Source organism: Lissotriton vulgaris, chromosome 5 (genome assembly GCF_964263255.1).
Source record: "Lissotriton vulgaris chromosome 5, aLisVul1.2, whole genome shotgun sequence".
Lineage (NCBI taxonomy): Eukaryota > Metazoa > Chordata > Amphibia > Caudata > Salamandridae > Lissotriton > Lissotriton vulgaris.
Window position 1 is genome coordinate 1,944,283,817 of NC_141693.1, and position 15,364 is coordinate 1,944,299,180.

Genomic DNA, 15,364 nt, shown 5'->3' on the forward strand with positions numbered 1-15,364 from the left:
CCGACGGGCACATGTCCTAATGTGATTTAACGCCACACGCATCGTCGGGTGTTGAGTGGAACGGGGGGCTCGAAGGCCCCCGTCGATCGCTCGGGGTTCAGCAGAGGGTGGCTGCAAAGTCAGCGCCTAGAGGCAGCGGCAGGCAGGCAGCGCTCCCACGCGTCCAGCAGCGAGAGCCGCACACCTCCTTCTGGAAGCAGGAAGAGGCGACGCCTCCCTGGCACCACCCCGCACACGCCCTGCCCAAGGGCGTCTCAGGGGGGACCTGTGCGAGCCTTAAAATAGAAGAGGTTCCTGCAGGGGGGCGGGCGGGTGTGCTGACGCTGTTTGGGGTGGGGGGCGTGCAACGGTCGTGTCTGACACCTCAGAGCTGGAGGTGAAGCAAGGCGGGCAGGAGGCTAAGGAGGAGCTTGGAGGGCAGAGCCTCAGACTGGGGACGAGAGCCCGAGGTGGGGCAACAGAGTACAGCACACAGGAGCACAACTGCCCCGACGCAGGGCAACTACGGCTCTAGAGGAGCAGCAGACCCTCTGCCTGGGGAGGAGAGCCCAGAGGTGGAGCGACAGAGCCCCGACGCGGGGCAGCAGAGGAGCAGGACCGAGGTGGGGCAGCTGCAGAACAGGGGACGAGCAGCGAAGAAACAGAGGTGGGGCAGCCGAGGGCACAGGAGCGGCAGCAGCTGACGAGCGGGACAGCAGAGGAGCCGAAGGAGCAGAGGAACGCAGAGGAACGCAGAGGAACGCAGAGGTGGAGAGGCAGCGAGCAGAGTGGCAGAGAAGTGACTGAGAGAAGTGACTGAGAGGAGCGGCAAAGAAGTGGCTGAAGGGAGCAGCAGAGTGAGGAGCGGGGATCCACAGAGGAGCGGGTTGAGTACAGCAGAGCGGCACCAGAGGGCTGGCACAGGAGCAACAGAGGAGCATCTGAGGAGCAACAGAGGAGCACCTGAGCTGGCAGAGGAGAGGCGGAAGGGGTGCTGCAGAGGAGCAGCCTGAGGGCAGCGCTAGAGGGCTGCGATGGAGGGGCAACAGAGGAGCACCTGAGCTGGCAGAGGAGAGGCTGGGCCCAGGAGAGCAGCGGCTGAGGATCCCAGGGGGCCGCCCGAGGCTGGCACCGGAGGGCTGGCAGAAGAGCCGGTGAAGAGGACGAGGCACCGGAGAGGGGGAAGCACATGAGCACAGGCCGGCGGTGCCAGGGCAGCTCCCCGGCTGGGAGGGAGAGAGAAGGTAAGGGGGCGCTGGCACCAGGGCAGGGATGGGGCGGGGGGCAGAGACCACTCTAGCCTGGTCTCTGGCAGTCTTTCTTTCTCCCTTTCTATCTTCCTTTTTCCGGTCACCTTTTCTCTGCTTCTTTCTTGATTCCCCCCTTTCTTCACCTATTATCCCTTCGTTATTTCTTTAATTTCTTCATTTTCACTTTAACAACTTCTTTTCTATTTGCATTTTCTTTTCTATCATCTCTATAGTTTTTATTTGTTCTTTTCATTCCTTTCTCTTGCATTATGTTTGTTTCTTCTATTTTCCCTGCTTTGAACTTGCGCTTTCTCATTCTGACATTTGACCTTAGTTCAAGTTACTGAACGCCGGTCTCAGACCTTAGGTACCCGCAGAGTTTGCCTTTCCCTTGTTCTGTTTCTTAGCGCCGAGAAGATGGTCTCGGCGCGCGATCTCTTCACTGCATTGTCTATTGGCGCCACGACATCTCTGACCAGGAGCAGCCTTGTCCCCCACGGATGTCTCTTCTTCCGCACGCATTGTCTTTTTAGCAACACGTTTTATCTCCGCCCTGCTGTCTCGTGTTTCACAGATATCTCATGCCTTTACTCTTGCTGTCTCTGAACACAGAAGACACTTCATTGTGCAGTCTTTTTCTCCATGCTGTCCCGTGGTGTACTGAAAAGTCTGCCTCCACATTGCTGACATTTGGTTCAAGAGACACCCCGCTCCCTGTCTCTTTCTGCTGAGAGTTCAGATACAAGTCATGGCTGTGCCCTCCCTGTACCTTGGTGAAGCTCGAAGGCCGCCACCAGGCGCAGTCTCTTCCCGGTGCACTTTCTCTCTCTCTCTCTCTCTCAGAGTGCTGAGGAGACCGCTCTCAGGCGCAGCCCCTTCGTCGACCGTCTCTTTCTCTCTAGTAATGCAAAGAATGTGCAGGTTTGAAGTCCCCCACTCCTCCCACACCATGGTGTCCAGGCTGCAGTCCCTTTCAGGGGGAGGGGGGGTCTCATACTTCAGGGGGCACCTCTGATGGTCACTCACTCCCTGTCTCACTACCAGAGCGGGGTCTCCAACCTTTTCTGTAATAAGAGCTACTTATAGCCAATGAAAAACATCCAGAGCTACTTATATTACCAGTGTTGTAATAGTGACCACGCCAGAAGAGGCTACAGCCGTGCCCCCCCCCCCCCCCCCATGCAAGATTGGCAGCAGTGACCACCTCAGTGCATCAGGAGAGTGCTGTGGTGTAACTTGAGGGGACCCTCCTGCACGGTACACGGAGTGGGGGCCCCCTCCAGACTCGATCAGAAGCTCTCAGGTCAGGGTGCTTAGCTGAGGGCCCCCCCCCCCCCGTACAGCGGGAGCTGCAGGGGGCCTATGTCACACCACTGGGAGAGTTGTCAGAAGTGACGTGCAAAAGGCATCAATGTGCAATGCCACTCCTTGGGTCACACCGGGCTGCGGCTGATGCGATGCCCTTGGCGCCAAGGTCATAACAATAGTAATACGTCTCCCTCGGCGCCTTGAGACCCTTACTGGTGAGTAGTCGTGCTTTATAAGAAACCTGATTAATCGATTGTACTGCACGAGTGGCCGCTCATGTCAGCTGTAAAGTTTTGGAGAAACTCTAGCACCAGCTTCTGGGCTCTGAATACACACTTTCAAATTCTGTGCTCTTTATTAATTTAACAGAGCGAAAGCTGTTTATTTAGCAGGCGGCACACAGGCGAGCTTCTTAGGGGTACCTGGAGAGCCATCGGTTGCTGGAGGAGGTGGACCCAGACCTTGCAGCCAGACTCTTCGAAACCAGTATAAGCCACGAGCTCTGCCCGCCCCATCAATCCCCTTCACACACACCATCACTCCACTCACCTCACTTTGTCTCTCTTCCACTCTTGTCCATCTCTAACACACTTTCTCTCTTCTAGGGCTACCACTGGGCATAGGGCACATTATGGGCAGTGACTGTAAGAATTCAGGACAAAGGGTCAATTTTATGGACACCTGGGAGGGGGTCAAGCAATGACATAAAAGTAAATAGATGTCTTATACAAGTGCGGGTCACAATAGGCTTGTGTTCTGTGGTTTGTATAGCACATGGCACTATTGTACAAACATTCATATGCAAGTGAATGCATTTGAAGATTCAAAAACTAGCAGCCGTGTCAATTCAAATTTGAGAGCCGACATAAGGGGCAGTTGACATAGGATTCTGCCCTCTTACCACGCATGATGGCACCAAAAGCAAAATAAATCAAACCACTTTACCAGGTAGGTTACCCAGCGCTCCCAAAACTTTACAAAATCCCTCGGCATGCTTGTGCTTGATTCAGTCTCCCGGGAAGCAGAGTAAGAGGGTGGAGGACTGGTTTGCTACTCAGTTCCTCATTTTGTTACCCAATATTCTGAGGATGGTTAGAACCGCACTCAAAGCATCCTTCGCGAGCTTGGAACAGTGGCCTGAAGAGCGGTGAACAGGCCATGGAGAAAGAAAAGGTGCACTCCCACAGGTGAAATAGGACCCGATTAGTCGAACCTGATATCTGCCTCCCTGGTGTCCTGAATGTATTGGGGCAATAGATGTATAATGTATTGGGGCAATAGATTGCACGGATCCTGAGTTTTGGGGGAGTAGCATACAATTTTGGTGCTCAACAAAATCCACACCACTGTACTGTTTTGCTCTGTTAAATTCGAGCAGTTTTAACCTTCCGATATCTAACAGATGGCGAGGACTTTATTTTATTTATTTATGCAATTTTATATAGCGCGAACTTTACCCGAAGGTGTCAGAGCGCTTTACATAGGATCCATTTGAAAACATGAGGACTGACGGTTACATGCGTGGAATGATTGCAAATTTTTGCATTACATAAGAACCAGTTGAAAACCAGTTTATCACATCTTGCAATTACTGTGTGCTGTAAACTCCAAGGTAATTCGGATTAGCACCCCTGTGCATACACTGGGTCAGATAACTCAGCTGCACCCGTAAGCAGGGCCTTAGTGCTTTGAGTTTAGACCAGGGGCACTCACACACATTTTCCCGGGGGCCATAAAGTTTGGTCTTTGGTGTGACTGAGGGCCACGATGATGCCAGCAGGGTGTTGTTCGGGGTTAGGGGGGTTAAAATGGGTGTAGAGGAAGCGAAGCATGTAGATCTAATGGCTGAACTGAATTGCACAATGTGGAGCCTGAAAAACTGGGGTGAATCCTGGCTTCCTCATTTGCCCACATTGTGTGATCCTGGGCAAAGTTTTATTTCAATTTCCCTCTTTTCTTCATTATGACATATAAGAGGACCTCGAAATACATGACTTCAGAATGAGTGCTGTACAAAACCACCTCCTGTGTTTGGATTAAATCACTAACTACATTGTTATGGGGAGAGAGGCGGGGCGGGGTTGGGGGAGTATGAATGTTCCTCTAAATTCATGTTTGAAGACTATCACTTTAAAGAAACATGCTTCTGAATGCACTCCTATAATCTGATTTAGTAAGGAGAAACGGTTATGCAGGTTAATGAAATACACTTTTTGACTATTGAAGAGACTCATTTTTTTACACGTTTGTGGTCTATAAAAATGCAGGTGTTCCTAAAGTTAAGGGGAGCAGTACACCCTAGTTACTTCATTTCTTTAAATGGAATTAATCTTGAAATAAATGCTTGCTGTTTATTTAAAAAATGTTTAATGGTAGCGCCGAGTCCAGTAAATAGATGCCCTGTTCTGCAGTTGTCCAGGGGGGCCAGGCCCCGAGCCCTACTTTGTAATTGTAATTGTAATTTATATAGCGCATTATCACCAACGGTCTCTAAGCGCTTGCTTTGGGAACCTGTCCTGGTTTTTCCCTGTGAGATAACTCGTACTGGGCACCCCCAAGGTGAAAGCCAGGCATCCCGCGGGGGGGGGGGGAGGGGGGGGGGAAGAGGGGGAGGGGACAGGGGGCATAGTGGAGATTAAGCAAGCTATTGCCCAGAGTTGCAGAGTGTGAACCCGTGATTCGAGCAGGCACCGAAGCGAGAATTATCGAGTCCGTGGACATTTTGGGCTCAAGACCCTGCCGCGTCGGGAATTTAACCTCTGCTTCATGGTCTGCCTCTTCTAACCATTGAGCCACACTTCTCCACTCCTGATCTCGAAAACACAAGGATATCTGCAGCCAAAGCAGTAACTCACTAAATTCTATATTACAAATCTGTGGCCTGGTGTTGTCGGCTGTGTTCACTCCACAGTAAGTGCATTAACCACCAGAGTTATCTTTCCGCTACTGTACCTTGGACGTTTTTGGCGATGCCCCCATTACCCCATGGGATATTTTAAAATGCAGTTTGGCTGTAACGAAAAAGTAAGCCACCACAGGTTTGCAATCACACATGTCCTTAGGGCAAAGTTTAAAAAACAGAAATGCATAGGTTGAGAGGCGGACTCTGCAGACATATCCCATTCCCAAGCGCGCGCCGCTGCGCTAGAATGTGGCATCACACGTGCAGAGGTGAGAGACAGACATACTAGAGACGGTCTGTGCGCATTAACAGGCAGCTTTGCATGTCTGTGCACACACGAGCACATGCGGCTCGTGCGAGCTAGAGAGGAGGAGACACTAAAGGGTTAAACTACGGCTGCATGTAAAGGGCGTCCAAACAGAGGCAGACACTTCAAAGCGCCCTGCACTTCAACACATCTGAAGCGCGTGAAGGCCTGCGCCTTGAATACAATCCAAAACTGCAAATAATGAAGCAAAACTTCAAAAGCAGACCAGCATGGGGGGAGGGGCTTCAGCAGCCATGGCCCGGAAGTCCCCTGCCCTGCGTGCAGAAGAGAACTCTCAGCAAAGAGGCCAGGCACGAGGGACCGAGAGCGGCAGGGCAGGGGCGCGCCGGGGCAAACTTGACAAATTACTGATAATTCTAAAAACAATTACGGATAACGCACATTCCCCTGAAATAACTGGCCGTTCAGGGAAATAACGGGACAGGTGGTCACCCTACCACCCCCTTCACACACCCGCCCCGCCCCTCCCCGACCTCTCCCTCCTTTGCCTCTTCTTCTCTGACCCACTCTTCCTCCTCCGTCCCCATCACCTCTGTCATCACCTTTTCGCACTCTCTTGCACTCCACACTCTCCCCTCACAGATCCCCCCTTCTAACGCCCCTTTCTCGCGTTTCCGCTCTTGAACCTCTTTCACTATTAGCTTTCGCCCTCTTCCCCTCTCTCAGCCTCGCATCCCCTCCCCCACTCTTCGTGCAAACCGCTCTATCCCCTCCAGCAGCAGTCACTTGGCCTCGTCTCATGCGTGACACCTGTGCGTCTCCTCCTTCTGTCGCCCTCTCTTCTTGCATACCGCTGCCCCCTCTCCAGCAGCAGTCACTTGGCCTCGTCTCATGCGTGACACCTGTGCTGTGCCTCTCTTTCTCTTTTCTTGCATACCGCTGCCCCCTCTCCAGCAGCAGTCACTTGGCCTCGTCTCATGCGTGACACCTGTGCGTCTCCTCCTTCTCTCGCCCTCTCTTCTTGCATACCGCTGCCCCCTCTCCAGCAGCCGTCACGTGGCCTCGTCTCATGCGTGACACCTGTGCGTCTCCTTTCTCTCGCCCTCTCCTTGTATACCACTCTCACCCCTCCAGCAGCCGGCAGTGTCCATGAGTGACACCTGTGCGTCTCCTTTCTCTCGCCCTCTTCTTGTATACCACTCTCCCCTCCAGCAGCCGTCACGTGAAATCGTCTTATGCGTGACACCTGTGCCTCTCTTTCTCTCTTCTTGTATACCGCTGCCCCCCTCCTGTAGCCATCACGTGGCCTCGTCTCATGCGTGACACCTGTGCGTCTCCTTTCTCTCGCCCTCTCTTCTTGTATACCGCTCTCTCCCTTCCAGCAGCCGTCACGTGGCCTCGTCTCATGCGTGACACCTGTGCGTCTCCTTTCTCTCGCCCTCTCTTCTTGTATACCGCTCTCTCCCTTCCAGCAGCCGTCACGTGGCCTCGTCTTATGAGTGACACCTGTCCGTCTCTCCCTCTCTCTTCTTGTATACCGCTCTCTCCCCCCCAGAAGCAGTCACGTGGCCTCATCTCATGCTAGACACCGGTTTGGTCCCCCCTCTCTCTCTCTTGTATACCGCTCTCTCCGCTCCGGAACCCATTGCGTGGTCTCATCTCATGCGACACACCTGTGCGTCTCCTCTTTCTTTCTTTCTTTCTCTCTCTCTCTCTCTCTCTCTCTCTCTTCTTGTATACCGCCCTCAAGCAGCCGTCACGTGACCTCGTCTCATGTGTGACACCTGACGCCAGTCTTTATCACTCTGAACATGTCCTTGAACGTGTCAGCGCGCTGCTCTCATGCGAGACACCCGACAGCCCTGGTGTCTCACAGGAGACAGGCGAGTTGGCAGCCGGATCTTTGAATTATGCCTCCTCTTAAGTCACATCTCTCTTTCTCCGCCAGTGTCCGACTCCTCCCCCATTTTCCGCTCTTTGCCTTTCTCTTTTCTCACTGCCTCTTTTCTTTCTGTTCAAATCTGCCTCTTTCCACCTCGTCTCTTCCTTCCTTCCTCTTCCGTTTCTGTTCTTTTCACCTTAGTTTGATCCCATTACTCTATCCCTCTCCTGCTCTCTATTTCCTAATTTATGTCTGTTTATCTTTCCCCCACTTTTCCCTTCTCTCGTGTCCTCTGCATCTCTGCCGCCTCTTTGCAGGTCTGTCTGCTTTTCTGATTATTTTTTTTGTCCCTAGCCCCCTCTCCTCTCGCTCTGTGCTCGCTGTCTCTCTTGCTTCCGATCTCTGTCTCTCTCCCCACCTGTCACTTCCCCTCCCTCTCTCTCTCCCTGCTCTGTTGCTTTATCTTTCTCCCTTCTCGTGTTTTCTCTCCCTTCTCACTCATCGCCTCTGTCTCTCTAGCTTGCTCTTTCTCGCTCCATCACGTCTCTTTCTCTTTGCTCTCTCCATCTCTTCCCCCCTCTCCTCTACCCATCCATGTCTCTTTGTCTTCTCTCTATCATTTCTCTTACTTTGTCTCTTTATCTCACACGTTCTCCTCTTTGTATCCTTTGTCTTCCACTCTGTTTCTCCCTCTGTCTCGCTTTGTTCGTCGCTCACTCTTTCCCTGTGTCTATGTTTCTCTCTGTTCCTCCCTCTTTCATCTCCCTCTGTTCTTTCTCGCCGTCACGCCAAGGTGCTTACAAACCCCGTGACCTTCGTTGCCCTCTGAGATGTGTTGTGAGAGATGCTCTTGCACATTCTGCACTGCAGCAGACCCCTCCCTGCGTCCCTCCCACAACAGGACCCCAAAGGGGCACAGGGCAGACCACCCCCCAGGGCCTGGGGGCAGTCACAGCTAGGGGTGCCCCCAACGTGCTTCATTTGAGAGGGCAGTCACTGCTAGGGGTGCCCCACATGTGCTTCATTTGAGAGGGCAGTCACTGCTAGGGGTGCACCACATGTGCTTCATTTGAGAGGGCAGTCACTGCTAGGGGTGCCCCAAACGTGCTTTATTTGAGAGGGCAGTCACTGCTAGGGGTGCCCCACATGTGCTTCATTTGAGAGGGCAGTCACTGCTAGGGGTGCCCCACATGTGCTTCATTTGAGAGGGCAGTCACTGCTAGGGGTGCACCACATGTGCTTCATTTAAGAGGGCAGTCACTGCTAGGGGTTCCCCAAACATGCTTCCTTTGAGAGGGCAGTCACTGCTAGGGGTGCACCAAACGTGCTTTATTTGAGAGGGCAGTCACTGCTAGGGGTGCCCCACATGTGCTTCATTTGAGAGGGCAGTCACTGCTAGGGATGCCCCAAACGTGCTTCATTTGAGAGGGCAATCACTGCTAGGGGTGCCCCACATGTGCTTCTTTTGAGAGGGCAGTCACTGCTAGGGGTGCCCCACATGTGCTTCATTTGAGAGGGCAGTCACTGCTAGGGGTGCCCCACACGTGCTTCATTTGAGAGGGCAGTCGCTGCTAGGGGTGCCCCACATGTGCTTCATTTGAGAGGGCAGTCACTGCTAGGGGTGCCCCACACGTGCTTCATTTGAGAGGGAAGTCACTGCTAGGGGTGCACCACATGTGCTTCATTTGAGAGGGCAGTCACTGCTAGGGGTGCCCCACACGTGCTTCATTTGAGAGGGAAGTCACTGCTAGGGGTGCACCACATGTGCTTCATTTGAGAGGGCAGTCACTGCTAGGGGTGCACCACATGTGCTTCATTTGAGAGGGCAGTCACTGCTAGGGGTGCCCCACATGTGCTTCATTTGAGAGGGCAGTCACTGCTAGGGGTGCCCCAAACGTGCATCATTTGAGAGGGCAGTCACTGCTAGGGGTGCCCCAAACGTGCTTCATTTGAGACGGCAGTCACTGCTAGGGGTGCCCCACATGTGCTTCATTTGAGACGGCAGTCACTGCTAGGGGTGCCCCAAACGTGCTTCATTTGAGAGGGCAAACATATTTACAACAAGGGGTGGTGAGGGACAGAGTCTCTGAATTAAGCAGAAAGCTCTCACCCAGGCAAGAGATCAGGGCTAGATCCAACACCATTTTTTAGCTCACTGCACCATCCCAGTTTCAGAACCTGGCTGTATGCAAATTAGTCTGTTCCTGTCCCAGTGCATGATGGGAACAGGGCAAACCAAACTACAAAAGCCAATTCTTACACTGGGAAGGAAACAAGCTCCCGGGGACCGGTTTCTGGCATTACAGCCGTCTTCGGCCCGGTTTGCTTGAATCCTGATGGTGCAATGAGCAAGGGTCTCACATCTGAGAATACCCTTCCACGCTTAGGGTGGACAAAAATATTTACAACAAGGGGTGGTGAGGGACAGAGTCTCTGAATTAAGCAGAAAGCTCTCACCCAGTCAAGAGATCAGGGCTAGATCCAACACCATTTTTTAGCTCACTGCACCATCCCAGTTTCAGAACCTGGCTGTAAGCAAATTAGTCTGTTCCTGTCCCAGTGCATGATGGGAACAGGGCAAACCAAACTACAAAAGCCAATTCTTACACTGGGAAGGAAACAAGCTCCCGGGGACCGGTTTCTGGCATTACAGCCGTCTTCGGCCCGGTTTGCTTGAATCCTGATGGTGCAATGAGCAAGGGTCTCACATCTGAGAATACCCTTCCACGCTTAGGGTGGACAAAAATATTTACAACAAGGGGTGGTGAGGGACAGTGTCTCTGAATTAAGCAGAAAGCTCTCACCCAGTCAAGAGATCAGGGCTAGATGAATGAATGAAACTTTATTTATATTGCGCAGCTATGCCCAGTGGGCGTCAAGGCGCCTAGTCCAAATAAAAACTGTACGCAGAAAGAAACAGGGCCTACTTGTATGCTTTGATAAAGAGCCACGTTTTCAATGACTTCCTAAAGAGGTCCAGGGAGGGCAGTAATTTGATTTCCAGGGGGAGTGAGTTCCATATCCGAGGAGCCAGTATGGAAAAAGCTTTGCTCCCCCATCTAGCCTTCTTGGCTCTCGGGATGACCAGTTGATTAAGCTCACTGGATCGAAGACATCTACTTGGAACATATCTAGAGAGTAATGATCCAAGGGCATCAGCTGAGCCTGCAGTTAAGGCCTTGTAAGTAAGGCAAAGGAGTTTAAAAGTAATCCTTGAGGGGATGGGGAGCCAATGAAGGTTCTTCCTCGCTGCGGTCATAGAGGCTAGCCAGGGCAGAGCGAGAGCAAACCGTGCTGCCGCGTTTTGTATGACCTGCAGGCGCAAGAGCAGACCCTTGTTGGCCCCTGCGTACACTGAGTTACAGTAATCAAGCCTTGAACCAACAAGGGCGATTACCACCTGTTTCCGTGCTTGTGGGGACAGGTAGTGTACGATTCTCTTCAGGGTCTTGATGACTCCCCAACAGGTGGCCACCGTTCTGTTGACCTGGAGCTCCATAGAGAGCTGGGTGTCAAAGATGACGCCTAGGTTCCTGGCAGATTGTGTCGGTGTTGGGCAGCTACCTAAAGAAGGGGGCCACCAGTCGTCTGACCATATGCCCTGGTCCTTGCCAAAGACCAGGACCTCTGTTTTGTCCCCGTTCAACTTTAGAGAGTTGGCAATCATCCACTCTGCAACAAGTTGCATGCAGGCTCTAAAGTTAGAAGCAGTTTCACCAACAGAGTGAGTCAGGGATACCATAATCTGCGTGTCGTCGGCATACGACACTACCTCCATCCCCTGAGATCTTACTAGTCTTGCAAGTGGGGCCACGTAGATGTTAAACAGGGTCGGACTCAATGCCGACCCTTGTGGCACCCCACATTGCAAAGATTTAGCAGGGGAGAGGTATTCACCTAGCATGACACGTTGCTCTCTTTGTTGAAGAAAGGAGCTCAGGAGACTGAGTGCCGGTCCTTCAACCCCAGCCTCCCTTAACCTAGTTGTTAAAGTAAGGGGAGACAGGGTGTCGAATGCTGCTGAGAGATCTAGCAGCACCAGTACAGTGGTTAGACCCGAATCTACTTTTCTGCGGATGTTATCCATGACTTTCGTCAGCGCCGACTCCGTGCTATGCAGCTTTCTGAAGCCATGTTGGGACCCATCCAGGAAACCAGAGGTCTCGAGGAAGTTTGAAAGATGGAGATTCAAATGGGTCTCCAACATCTTAGCCGGGGCCGGCAGAAGAGAGATGGGTCTAAAATTCTTCAGTACTCCAGGGTCCAAGGTGGCCTTTTTCAGCAGCGGTTTTACAATGGCTTTCTTCCAAAGTGACGGGAAGATACCCTGCTCCAATGCTCCATTCGTAACTTCCAGCATTGAAGGGAGAATAGTCTCTCTGCAGTTCTTCAGAACTTTCAGAGGAACTGGATCAAGAGGAGATGACGATTTAGTTCTGTCCAACAGGCTATTAAGATCCTCTAGCGAAAGGGCAGGGAAATGATCAAGGGAGTGAGAGGATTCAGTAGTCAAGGCTTCCAGGCGTGTAATTTGGGAGAGGTCATCCGCACTAAGCGAGTTCCCCTGCGACTTTAGAGCTATGTAGATATCATCTATCTTTTTGTAAAAAAAGTCAGATATGTCATTGCATAGCTCCTGGGAAGCGACTACAGGATCGGGGACCTGGAGAGAACAGAGAGAGTCCACTATTTTAAAGAGCTCTTTGGACGATGTTAGGGAACAGGTTAGATCGGAAAAGTAGTCCTGTTTCTCCTTAATGATTCTATTTTTGTACTCTCGAAGTAGGCTCTTGTAGTCTTCTCTATCTTTGAGATCCCAGGATTTACGCCACTTACGTTCCTTCTGTCTGCAAGATTGTCTGAGACGCCTCAGATCGACGGAAAACCAGGGGGCAGTTGGCTTCTGTCTAGCCGCAGGTTTCAGGGAGGGGGGGGCTAGTTCGTCGACGGCTCTGGTGATGGTATCAGCGAGTTCTTGGGCCGTCTCATCTACATTCCGCTGAGATGAGATATGGGCATTGAGGAAGAAAGGGGCCACAGCCTCCGGAGTACAATTTTTGAAGTTCCTTTTGAATTGTTTTTTACCCGGGACCGCAGTGACAACGGGGCAGGGGATGTCTAAGGACAGCGGGACTGCTGAGTGGTCAGACCAGGTAATCGGGACCGGGGTGCCAACACCTAATCTGGGGTCGTTGGAAAAGATCCCGTCAAGGATGTGTCCCGCCTTATGAGTCGGGAGGAGAACTCGTTGGACAAAGTCACATGCCTCCAGAGAGTTGAGCAGGGAGCAGGTCTCTTTAGAAGTAAGATCCTCTAGATGAAAGTTAATGTCGCCCAGAATAGTAAGATGTGGTCTACCAAAATAGGGTTCCAAAATTCTGAAGAGTTCTGAGCAAAAGTTAGCTCTGGACCCCGGGGGCCTATAAAGTAGTATGCCCGAAAAGGAGCTTACTGGAGTGTGGACAATACAGAAGTAAAGCGCCTCAAAAGGATCCGTAGAGACCGATAGGGGTTTAATGGTACATGTGAGAGTAGATTTAAAAAGAATGGCAATTCCACCCCCTCTACAGCGTTCTCGGTCTAACCTTAGACAGGTATATCCTTCAGGTATGGCCAGAAGCAAATCATGGCCCGAGGACTCAGTGGCCCACGTTTCAGTAACAAAGATCCAATCAGGATTCCTTGAACTAACGAAATCGTGGAATTCAATCCCATGTTTGATCAGTGAACGCGCATTGATCAAAAAACCATGTTTAGATTGGGAAGTATGACTGGCCGGCAAAGGAAGAATAGAGAAGCTGTGGTCCTGAGTGGGACCGGCAATAGAGACGCTGCAAGAGGGACACTTGTGGGCGCAACACAGTACCTCGGGTCTAAGCTGATGATGGCAGCCAAGCGCCGGGGGTCTAAGGGATTGAAGGGTGGCAAATAAATCCTCCCGGGATATGGGCGTGTAGTCGCCGGGAGACCCAGAGTCCAGCCCGTCCAGCAGCGCGTCCTCAGCGCGGACGGGCGCAGACGGGCAGGACTCTGGCACGACTCCGGCGCAGATCCGGCGCTCCCGCTGATCGCGTCCGCTGCGCGGAGTCATCACTGCCCGTTTTTATGGCGCCAGAAATCGCGTCACAATTAGCTGCCTGACCTAAGATGGCCGCCAAAACCGGTGCTCTGCTCTCGGCGTCAATACTCGGCCGAGAGCAGGTCCGGTTCGAAAATCAGGGGTTCTGTTGCTATGAAGCGCAAGGGGGCTCAACAGGGGGGTCGCAAGCACCTATTACAGTCAGGTGCACAAAAAATACAATTTCCACAGTTTCAGATCGATAAAAACAATTTACGATTTTAAAAGAGCTAGAGACCTCCCGGCTTCCGCCTCAGGAGGGTGAGAGATGCGTGCAGGTAGAATTACCAGCTCCTTCCTCCGCGTCCCTTTTATGGCGCCAGAAATCGCGTCACAATTAGCTGCCTGACCTAAGATGGCCGCCAAAACCGGTGCTCTGCTCTCGGCGTCAATACTCGGCCGAGAGCAGGTCCGGTTCGAAAATCAGGGGTTCTGTTGCTATGAAGCGCAAGGGGGCTCAACAGGGGGGTCGCAAGCACCTATTACAGTCAGGTGCACAAAAAAATACAATTTCCACAGTTTCAGATCGATAAAAACAATTTACGATTTTAAAAGAGCTAGAGACCTCCCGGCTTCCGCCTCAGGAGGGTGAGAGATGCGTGCAGGTAGATCCAACACCATTTTTTAGCTCACTGCAACATCCCAGTTTCAGAACCTGGCTGTATGCAAATTAGTCTGTTCCTGTCCCAGTGCATGATGGGAACAGGGCAAACCAAACTACAAAAGCAAATTCTTACACTGGGAAGGAAACAAGCTCCCGGGGACCGGTTTCTGGCATTACAGCCGTCTTCGGCCCGGTTTGCTTGAATCCTGATGGTGCAATGAGCAAGGGTCTCACATCTGAGAATACCCTTCCACGCTTAGGGTGGACAAAAATATTTACAACAAGGGGTGGTGAGGGACAGAGTCTCTGAATTAAGCAGAAAGCTCTCACCCAGTCAAGAGATCAGGGCTAGATCCAACACCATTTTTTAGCTCACTGCACCATCCCAGTTTCAGAACCTGGCTGTATGCAAATTAGTCTGTTCCTGTCCCAGTGCATGATGGGAACAGGGCAAACCAAACTACAAAAGCCAATTCTTACACTGGGAAGGAAACAAGCTCCCGGGGACCGGTTTCTGGCATTACAGCCGTCTTCGGCCCGGTTTGCTTGAATCCTGATGGTGCAATGAGCAAGGGTCTCACATCTGAGAATACCCTTCCACGCTTAGGGTGGACAAAAATATTTACAACAAGGGGTGGTGAGGGACAGAGTCTCTGAATTAAGCAGAAAGCTCTCACCCAGTCAAGAGATCAGGGCTAGATCCAACACCATTTTTTAGCTCACTGCACCATCCCAGTTTCAGAACCTGGCTGTATGCAAATTAGTCTGTTCCTGTCCCAGTGCATGATGGGAACAGGGCAAACCAAACTACAAAAGCCAATTCTTACACTGGGAAGGAAACAAGCTCCCGGGGACCGGTTTCTGGCATTACAGCCGTCTTCGGCCCGGTTTGCTTGAATCCTGATGGTGCAATGAGCAAGGGTCTCACATCTGAGAATACCCTTCCACGCTTAGGGTGGACAAAAATATTTACAACAAGGGGTGGTGAGGGACAGAGTCTCTGAATTAAGCAGAAAGCTCTCACCCAGTCAAGAGATGAGGGCTAGATCCAAC

At 51.9% G+C, this 15,364-nt stretch overlaps 1 protein-coding gene across 1 annotated transcript in view; it reads left to right on the top strand.

Moving 5' to 3' along the window:
- Window positions 1–208: 208 nt before the first annotated feature.
- LOC147717822 (regulator of G protein signaling 3-like) overlaps window positions 209–15,364 on the top strand; it is a 434,129-nt gene continuing 418,973 nt past the window's right edge. Inside the window, exon 1 of the mRNA XM_086924605.1 lies at window positions 209–1,223. The gene's annotated coding sequence lies outside the window, so the exon portion shown is untranslated. The remainder of the gene's footprint in view (window positions 1,224–15,364) is intronic.